This window comes from Rattus norvegicus, chromosome 19 (assembly GCF_021556685.1).
Source record: "Rattus norvegicus strain SHRSP/BbbUtx chromosome 19, alternate assembly SHRSP_T2T, whole genome shotgun sequence".
In the NCBI taxonomy this organism is placed as follows: domain Eukaryota; kingdom Metazoa; phylum Chordata; class Mammalia; order Rodentia; family Muridae; genus Rattus; species Rattus norvegicus.
Genome location: NC_141552.1, coordinates 64,459,348 through 64,468,192, shown reverse-complemented (window position 1 = coordinate 64,468,192; position 8,845 = coordinate 64,459,348). Strand labels below are relative to the sequence as shown.

The 8,845-nt window shown below is 51.7% G+C and overlaps 1 long non-coding RNA gene across 1 annotated transcript; it reads left to right on the top strand.

Annotated features, from left to right (window-relative positions):
- The first annotated feature begins 2,250 nt into the window (after window positions 1-2,250).
- Window positions 2,251-8,433, top strand: LOC120098555 (uncharacterized). Its single transcript, XR_015643641.1, has 3 exons — window positions 2,251-2,329; window positions 5,516-5,724; window positions 6,612-8,433. It is a non-coding gene; the product is annotated as an uncharacterized LOC120098555 (long non-coding RNA).
- Window positions 8,434-8,845: the final 412 nt, after the last annotated feature.

The window sequence follows — 8,845 nt, the reverse complement described above, 5'->3', positions numbered from 1 at the left end:
CCCCATTTACCAGCAGCCATCAGGGCTCTGCTAAGTGCTCCCCCCACGTTACAGGTGAGGGAGGTGAGGCTCAGAGGTGAGGACTTGCCCAAATCTCTCGGATCCTAGCAGGCAGAAGTTGAGACCATAATCCTCCAGACAGCCCCTCCCCCCATGCTGGCAACCTTTCTCCTCAATGGTGCTGTGCACCTACAAGTGGGTGCCAGAGGGAGGGGCAGCCAGAAGGGAGCTTTGAGGACACTGAGAAGCAAGGTGTAGGACTGGAAGGAGGAGGAAGAGGAGGAGGAGGAGGAAGAGGGGGAGGAGGAGGAAGAGGAGGAGGAGGAGGAAGAGGGGGAGGAGGAAGAGGGGGAGGAGGGGGAGGGTACAGCTGGTCTGTAGGATGCTTCCCACTCGCTCTCTGCCCTTGTTGATTTGAGCCGGCGATGGATGTCACAGCATCGGTGGCGGAAGCCGCATGTCCAGACACATATCAGATTATCCCACCCTGAAAATCCCCAGTGGAATGCGCTGCCTATCTGATGGCCTGCCACAACACCATCCAAGCCCGAGAGACGGACAATTGGGCTGGGCTGTAGATGGAGGCAGGCAAAACTGGCCCTGCCACTTTCCTGTCTGAGTGCCCCTTGCCTGGTGCTAGCCTGGGTTCCTTGGCACGCAGTGGCTGGTGCCTGGGTAGCTGTCTTGGTTCGTGTTTAGCCTCCCAGGGTTCAGGTGAGTCGTTGGCAGCTCACGCTGGCCTGAATGTCTGTCCTGCCTACACACAGGGTCTCTTCAGGCATCTCCCCCAAACTCTCACGGGAAGGCAGGAGAGGAAGATGCCCACCCCCTCTTCAAAGGTCAGAAACTCCAAGATGGTACTGAGGGGGCTGGTTCTGCCTCTTCATGGGGGAGGTCAGCTATCTGAGCTTTTGAGACCACATGTGGGTACTCTGGTTCCTGGTTTAGGGACTCCACTGCACCCAAGCTGGACCCTTCCCGGAAATTTGTAAATGGAAACCTCTGAGCCAAGGAGCTAGCTGGTTTGATTCTGTCATAGGCAGCTGCAAAACCTGATTGGGTGCTATCTCCTTGGGTTTTCCAAGGATAAAACGAGACACATTATCTAGCGAAGCCTCAGCAGATGGCAGATGACCGCTCAACACAAGAAGAAAGGTTACTTCACACCCGCGCTATGTAGGACACATTGCCAAGACAGAGCACAGTGACTTGGAGCAGAGGCCCTGAACCCAACCAGTCACCATGTGCATCTGACTGCCAATTGGCTGTAGCAGCCATTGGATTTCGGCGTGACCGCCAGACCTATGTCTCCCTGTGTCTTTCAGTACCACATGCGCAGAAGTGTCGACCCGACACTGAGGGCGCATGCGCAGAAGTGACCTACCCAAAGCCGAGGGCGCAGTGCCCATGTGGAACACACACGGGTTTACTCAACGTGTCGTTTCATCCAAAGGCAAAGGTCTCATTAATCCTCACTTTGTCCCTGCCTGTCAAAACCAGCCCGACAGATTCCATGGAGAGGCTCACACACACAGCGGGCCAGCTCCGGTGACTTCATTCTCTCTGAGCCTCTCTGTAACTGTTGTTAAACTTGGTCCCGGCCACACTGGACCATACAGATCCCAAACTTCAAACAAACAAGAAAACAGCACCTCTAACCCTCCGTGATAAGCAAGCAGCGTTATCAGACTCAGCTCCCAGCTGGCGTGCTGGCCGGCGGCTCCCTGTCCCATGGTAAATAATTGCCACCTGTTTGTGCAGGTTGATGTGGTCACTCTACCCGCGTTATCTCCGAGGAAGCACTAGCTGGGCGTGGGGCATCTGGCAAGGGGTGGGGGAATAATAACAGTGCTGGCCAAGCCCCGAGGTGGCCCTGGACCCTGCGAGAGCTTGGCAGAGCTGCTCCTGGTTATTGCTTCCTGGAAGGTGGACAGCCCAGAAAGGGACTTTCACTCCTTCCTGGCACAGTGGTCCAGTCCTGAGTCTAGACTGCGCACACAATGGCAGAGCCTTCCGCATTCCGTTCTCTGGTGGCTGCCAGTTTCCGAAGCCACGTATCTAAATTGGGATTTCCTGAATTCCCAGAGTCTTTGGGTTGGAAGGGGCTCCTGGAGCTAGGGGGAGAGAGAGAGGGACGGAGCAGGCAGGTCAAGGGTCACATGACTGGTCAAAATGAATCAGAGCTTGGCTTGGCCCTTTATTACTCAGAATAAGCCAGGCCTGTCCCTGCAGGGTGCCTGCGGGAATCTCATACCCTGGGGCAGACAGATAAGAGTGGGTACTTAGCCTGTGCACTCCAGGCTTGTTGGAGCTCTCAAGGGCAAAGCAGGTAAACCGAACAAACATTTTATACGTCTGTCCGTTCTGTCTGTCTGTCCGTCTCAGTGTCTCTGTCCTGGGAAAAACTAATCTTGGCTCTCCAGCCCAGAGTCTCCGCTCATGTCGTCCAGGACAACAGCAAACCCCACCCATCGCCTCCGCGCTCTATTGGGGTCCAGCTACCTCTTCATGCCTCTCTAGCACCCTGGTCAGCTTGGGTGACTGTTCCATATGCTGTTCTCCTGTGAGCCTGGAGCAAGGCCCCACTCTCACTCAGACGGGCTCCTCTTTCTACTCTTTCTGTTGCCCTGCTGGGAATAGCCCTACGTCTCTGGCCTTCCTTATCTCTTCCTGTTAGCCTGCGCAGCTACTCTGGCCTCCTTGCCCAGCACCCCATGTCTCAGCCTGTCCTGTGGCCTTACTTCATCTGGGGGGGGGGGGTCCCACTTCATTGCCCATCCTATAAGGCAGCCTCTGGTCTGAGAAGGCTCCCAAGTTTACTATAGGATGCTCAACAAACAGCCATTGATGGAGTATACATCCAGGACTGTGTTATCAAATTATTTATCTATCTTAAATTCTTTCGCTGGTGTATTAGCTTGTAACATCTGTCAGCAGGTCCCTTCACCTCAGCACTCATCATTATTGCCAAAATACCTTGGCTAGTTTGGGATTTTTTTTTTTTCTCCCCTCGGGGTGAGTCTGTCAAGTGGCCTTTTAAAAGACGGGCTGGCATCTTTGTGGCCACTGCCTGTGAAACTCGGAAATCTCATCCCAATACGGAGCCTCCCTATCCCAAAACTCTCAGGGGCGATCTCTCCCATTCTCCAGACAATGTTTAGAATCACTGACAAAATTGTCTTTCAGAGCTTCCTCAGAATTACTCACTCATGAGCGGGTTTTGTTTCATGAGGTTTGAGGGCAAAACTCTACACATTCCTAAGTGATCATGATCTAGTGGGAATCAAATCGATTTTTTAGGTTTATTTTTTGTCCAGGCTATGGGCTGGTGGGCACTAATTGTCCCCCTAGCACACAGAATCATCTGGGAAAAGAGGCTCAATTGTGTAGATCAGGTTGGACTGTGGGCATGTTTATCAAGGATTGTCTTAACAGGTTCATTGGTATTTGAAGACACAGCCCTGTGTGGGCGGCACCATTCCCTAGGCAGGGCATCCTGACTGTGTCCATTGATCTCTCTCTGCTCTTGACAGTGGATGTGATGTGACCAGCTGTAAGGACTTCCTGCCTTGACCTCCTCACACTGATGAACTGTGACCTAAAATTCTAAGCTAGAATAAAGCCCTTTCTCTCCAAGTTGCTTTTTCTCAGGATGCTTCATTATAACAGAAACAAAACTAAGATAGACCATTCACGGGATTTATTTGCTGATGTTAATACCTTGTAGATTCTGCTGGGTTTCCATTGAAGACGGCGATATTGTCTATCAAACACTATGGTTTTTGTCTCTTTCCCTAATTCTTTTTCGTTCCTCTTAATTTTGTCTCCCTTCCTATTCCTTGGTTGTTGGCTGGTTTTTGTTTTGGTTTCGAGACAGGGTCTTACAATGTAGCCCAGGCTGGCCTCAAATCATTGATCTTTTTGTCTTGTCTTCCTAAGCACTGTGCTTAAATGTGTGCAGATGCTCCACTCCACCTTCCTCTGTGTGTGTGTGTGTGTGTGTGTGTGTGTGTGTGTGTGTGTGTGTGTGTGTGTGTACGTGTGTATGCTCATATCAGTCTGCAGGTATGTATGCATTTGTGTGTGTGATGGCCAGAGGTCAACTACAGATCTCTTCCTTGATCATTCTGCCCTTGTTTGTTTGTTGTTTTTTGAGACAGGGTCTTCCACTGACTCAGCTAGACTGGCTGATAGGGAACCCTAAGAGTTTTTCTGTCTATATCTTCCCAGTGTTGGGATCACAGGGACATCAGCTTTTTACGTGAATGCTTGGAGTCAGAACCTCAAACCTTATGTCTTTATGGTGTGTTGAGTAGTTTTACATCAATTTGTTACAGCTACTTGAGAGGAGGGAACCTGACCTGAGGAAATGCCTCCATAAGAGCAGGCTGTAGGCGAGTCTCTTGGGCATTTTCTTAATTAGTGGTTGATGGGGGAGCACCCAGCTCATTGTGAATGGAGCCATCCCTGGGCTGATGGTCCTGGCTTCTATAAGAAAACAGGTTGAGCAAGCCAGGGGAAGCAAGTCAGTGAGCAGCATCCCTCCATGGCTTCTGCATCAGCTCCTGCCTCCAGGATCCTACCCTGTGTCAGTTCCTGTCTAATGAACAGTGATGTGGAAGTGTAAGCCAAATTAACCCTTTCCTCCCCACCTTGCTTTTGGCCACGGTATTACATCACAGCAGTAGTGGCCCTGACTAAGACGCACGGCACGTGCTTTGCCCACTGAGCCATCTCCCTGACCTCCAGTTTTCCTTTACCGTGCTCTCACAAGGGCTGAGACAGTTGATAAAATGTCCAATAGGAGCAGGGATGGTTGGTACCCTTAATCTGCTTCTGACAACAGGAGAAATCTAGAAGCTTCTTTGTTAAGTGTGAGGTTTGAGCTACGCCTTTGGTCTTGTTCAACTTGAGGACAACCAGAGCAGTCAGCTTCTTGGACACTGGTGGGGCCCCTTGCCCACTAAAGTGTATGTCTGAAATTTTGCACAAGAAGAAAAAAGCTTTTTGAATGCAAACAACACTTGACCCCATGCACAGTCACAGACCTCTTAGGGCAGTGTTACCAGGGTACTGTGCCCCCCCCTTTCTGATTCTCTCCTCTCTCTCTCTCTCTCTCTCTCTCTCTCTCTCTCTCTCTCTCCTTTCTCTCTCTCTCTCTCTCTCTCTCTCTGTTTCTCTCCTCTCTCTCTCGCTCTCTCGCTCTCTCTCCTCTCTCCCCCCCTCTCCTCTCTCTCTGTTTCTCTCCTCTCTCTCTCGCTCTCTCTTCTCTCTCTCTCCTCTCTCTCTCTCTCTCTGTTTCTCTCCTCTCTCTCGCTCTCTCTCTGTTTCTCTCCTCTCTCTCTCGCTCTCTTCTCTCTCTCTCTCCTCTCTCTCTCTCTCTCTTCTCTCTCTCTCTCTTCTCTCTCTCTTCTCTCACCCCCCCCCCCCAGATATGTGTGTGCTCACACTGGAGCAGAGCCGCGATCACAGCTGTATTCGTTCAAATCTCATTTTCTCTCTCCGTTCTGCCTAGATGATGTCAGCGGCTGACGAGGACCCACCGATAGCCCCACAGGCCTCGCACTGGGCTCCAGAATTCACAAAGGAAACCAAGAGAGATGAACTTTGTCCCTAAGCCGGTCTCAGCCACAGGAAGGGTCAGGATGGATAAGGGAACATCATAGTCACTAGCCATGATCAATGAACCTGTTACAAGAAGACGAAGGGTCTAGAAGGAGAGAGGTGAGCTTGTCAGGCATCATCGGTAATTATTTCCTTTGGGTCAGGGTCACAGGGGTTTCTTGGAAAAAAAAAGTTGAGAATGTTTGCAGAGATTGGTACACCGTGGGATTGGTCCCAGGGTCATCCCTGGGCTCCGGAGCAGTTCAGGGCCTTCACCCCTGGCTGCCTCGAAGCAGACTCTAGGAACACACTGCCCCTGAAATAAGATCAGAGAGGAAGAGCTGCAGGGATTCTCATCAGCTTCACTGCCACCCTTCCCTGTCAAGGGTGACTGTCTTCTGCTCACTTAACGAGGAGAGAAGAACTCAGAATCAACCTGCAGCCGGGGGGGGGGGGGGGCAGGGGAGGGGCACATACACAATCACAGCCCAGGCTGCAGTCTGGTTTCCCAGGATGTGGACAGGCAGCTAGTTGCTGCTGACGCCGGTGTGACCCTGAAGCCACCCCTCCCACAGAACATTTGTCTTCTCCCCGACTGCCCTACGGCCCACGGGGCTGCAGCTCATATTTCCTGGGCTTTGGCGTGGGAGCAAAGAAACGGGAGAGTCTGGCAGGAATGAGGAAGAGCTGGTGGGGAGTCCCTCCAAGGTCTGCACACTTGACATGTGCAGGATGCGAGTTGGAGGCACGTGGAGACTTTCCTAGGTGCCAGGCGCCGGGCTCCGTGACTTACTCATATCTGTACGCAATTAGATCGCTCAGACTGGTCAATTTCTTATGCTCAAACCTGAGCTTTTGATTTGGACACTGCCACAGTGGCTCTTTCCCCTCTTGGCCAAGTTGCTCTGTGTACAGTGAGGTGGCTGCCCCGGCGTCTCCCTCACACCCAATCTGTCAGCAGACAGACAGGCTTTATCTCAAACAGACTTCACTTCTTCCTTCCACAGCTGCCACTCTGGTGAGAGTCTAGGCTGCTTCCCAGGGCACGGCCACCACTGCCTGTCCCCACCTGGCCCCTGGCTTCTTGCCTTGCAGCTGGCTCACCACAGCTGGACAGCAAAGTTGTCTCTGCCGTGACCTGAGTGTCCACTCAGTGGTCACCTCCTCTCCCTCAGCTCCTCCTCAGTGGCACAATGGGAATAGTGGCCAGCCCCTCCTGCGGAGTCCAGAGACAGCCTCAGAAGTGGCATCAGTAGGATGTAGGCAGTGACAACTTGAGACATCCGAGTGCTGCCTGGGCAGGGCCTGGCACTGGGCCTCTACAGCAGCACCATGAGTGTGTGCCCCATGGGTGCCCAGAGGTTGGAGAAGAGCAAGACCTTATCTAAGCACCCACGGCAGTGACACCAAGCACTGGTCAGCACGTCATTCCCTGCCTCCATGTTGGCTCTGTGCCTTTCAAAGTTTCTAAAATGAAAAGTCGGTGTACTTTTACTATTAGGGACGTGACGGCAAATGTTAAAAAACGTCCCCTCTCATCGGCTCCAGCAGTTAGTCACACAGATAGTCACACGGCAACTGGATCGTCTGTCCTTATGGGCTGTGTCTCCTGAGGGCCTTGACGAGCCTCGCCATCTTCTCTCCTACTTAGCTTTCTGTTGCTGAGGTGAACACCGTGCACAGGAAGCTACCTGTGGAGGGAGGGTTTATTTCATTTCTCATATCACACATCACCATCGAAGGAGCCCAGGCAGAATCAGAAGGATGACTGTGGAGGAGCACCGGGCTATGACTGATCCCCAATCTATCTGTCTGTCTCTGTCTGTCTCTGTCTCTGTCTCTCTCTCTCTCTCTGTCTCTCTCTCTCTCTCTCTCTCTCTCTCTCTCTCTCTTAAAATGACCTACTCGTTTGGCTGAGGGAAGACCACAGAGTCATCAAGGTGCCAGGAGCATGGGCACCCGCTCTGTTTGCTGCTTTGCTTCAAGAGTCTGATTGAGCCGCACAACCTGACATCTGGCCAGAGGATCCCAGAATTTCATGGACAGCACAGGCCTGACGCAGGACACTTAGCAGGATGGCCCGGAGAGCTCTTAGAGGACTCTGTGGAGAATCGTTCTTGTTCTGACTCAAGGTGATTACGTTTCCACCAACAAACTCAGGGGACACCACTGTTTCCCAGGTTAGCGCATGTTTCCTTTCAATAGGGATGGGAATACATGCTCACATATTTACTCTAAACCCTTTAGTCAAAACCAGAACCAGGTGTTTGAAAAGGAAGCCGTGGTTTGGATATCTTATCTCTTAGATCAAGCTCTTAGATACATTGTATCCGAAGATGAAAATGTACGCAGTAAGGAAACCAAGTGGTCAAGAATCTTGGGGGGAGGGGGAGAGCCAGATCCTAACACATCTGCTGTGACTGTCATCACCATTGCCACCACCACCACACCACCAATATCACCAGCGTCACCAGCATCAACGCAATCACCATCTCCACAATCACTGTCATCATCACCCTTCTCACCATCATCACCACCATCCCTGTCAGCATCCCTGTCACCATCACTAACTTTCCCCACTCACTTACCTGCCATGCGCCATGCCATCTGTCTCAGCAGCCATGGTCTGTCCTGTCGGCACCTCCCCCTCGTTCTCTCTCCTAGCACACCCATCCTTCCTTCCAAGCATCTACTTGTTTATCAGTCCATTGTTTCTCTCTTGTTCTGTGGTGGATTTCATTTGTCTAACTGACTGCGGGATACATACCCCCCAATCTTAGCCCAGTGCTTGTCGCATAGCCAATGCCCAATAAAAGCTGATTAAAAACACCCCTCAGGTATCGAGGGATGCGTCTTCTCTCAGGACAAGATGCCAGAGTCCACTGTGGTGTGACTTCCAGCTCTGACCTCCGCTCCCCAAGCCTGATTTCAGTGTCTCGGGATTTCACCTTCGCTGCACAAAGCCAGGGTAAGGGAGCTTCTGAACTTCTGGTCTCCACCTCTGTGGCAATTTAGCCAAGGCCTCTGCACCCTCCTAAGGGGAGAGAAAAAAATGCCTCTGGAATTGGAAAAATTGGAAAATCTGCCCATCTGCTTCTCTGCTGGGTGCAAGTGCCTGGGCCTTCCTGAGAAGCCAGAGCCATTTGCCCAAATGGAGGTAGGACAGAGGCTGACTGACAGTCCTCTTATTAAACCCTAATTTATCTTGGAAATCCTAAGATCTACAGGGTCAGAAGTGACT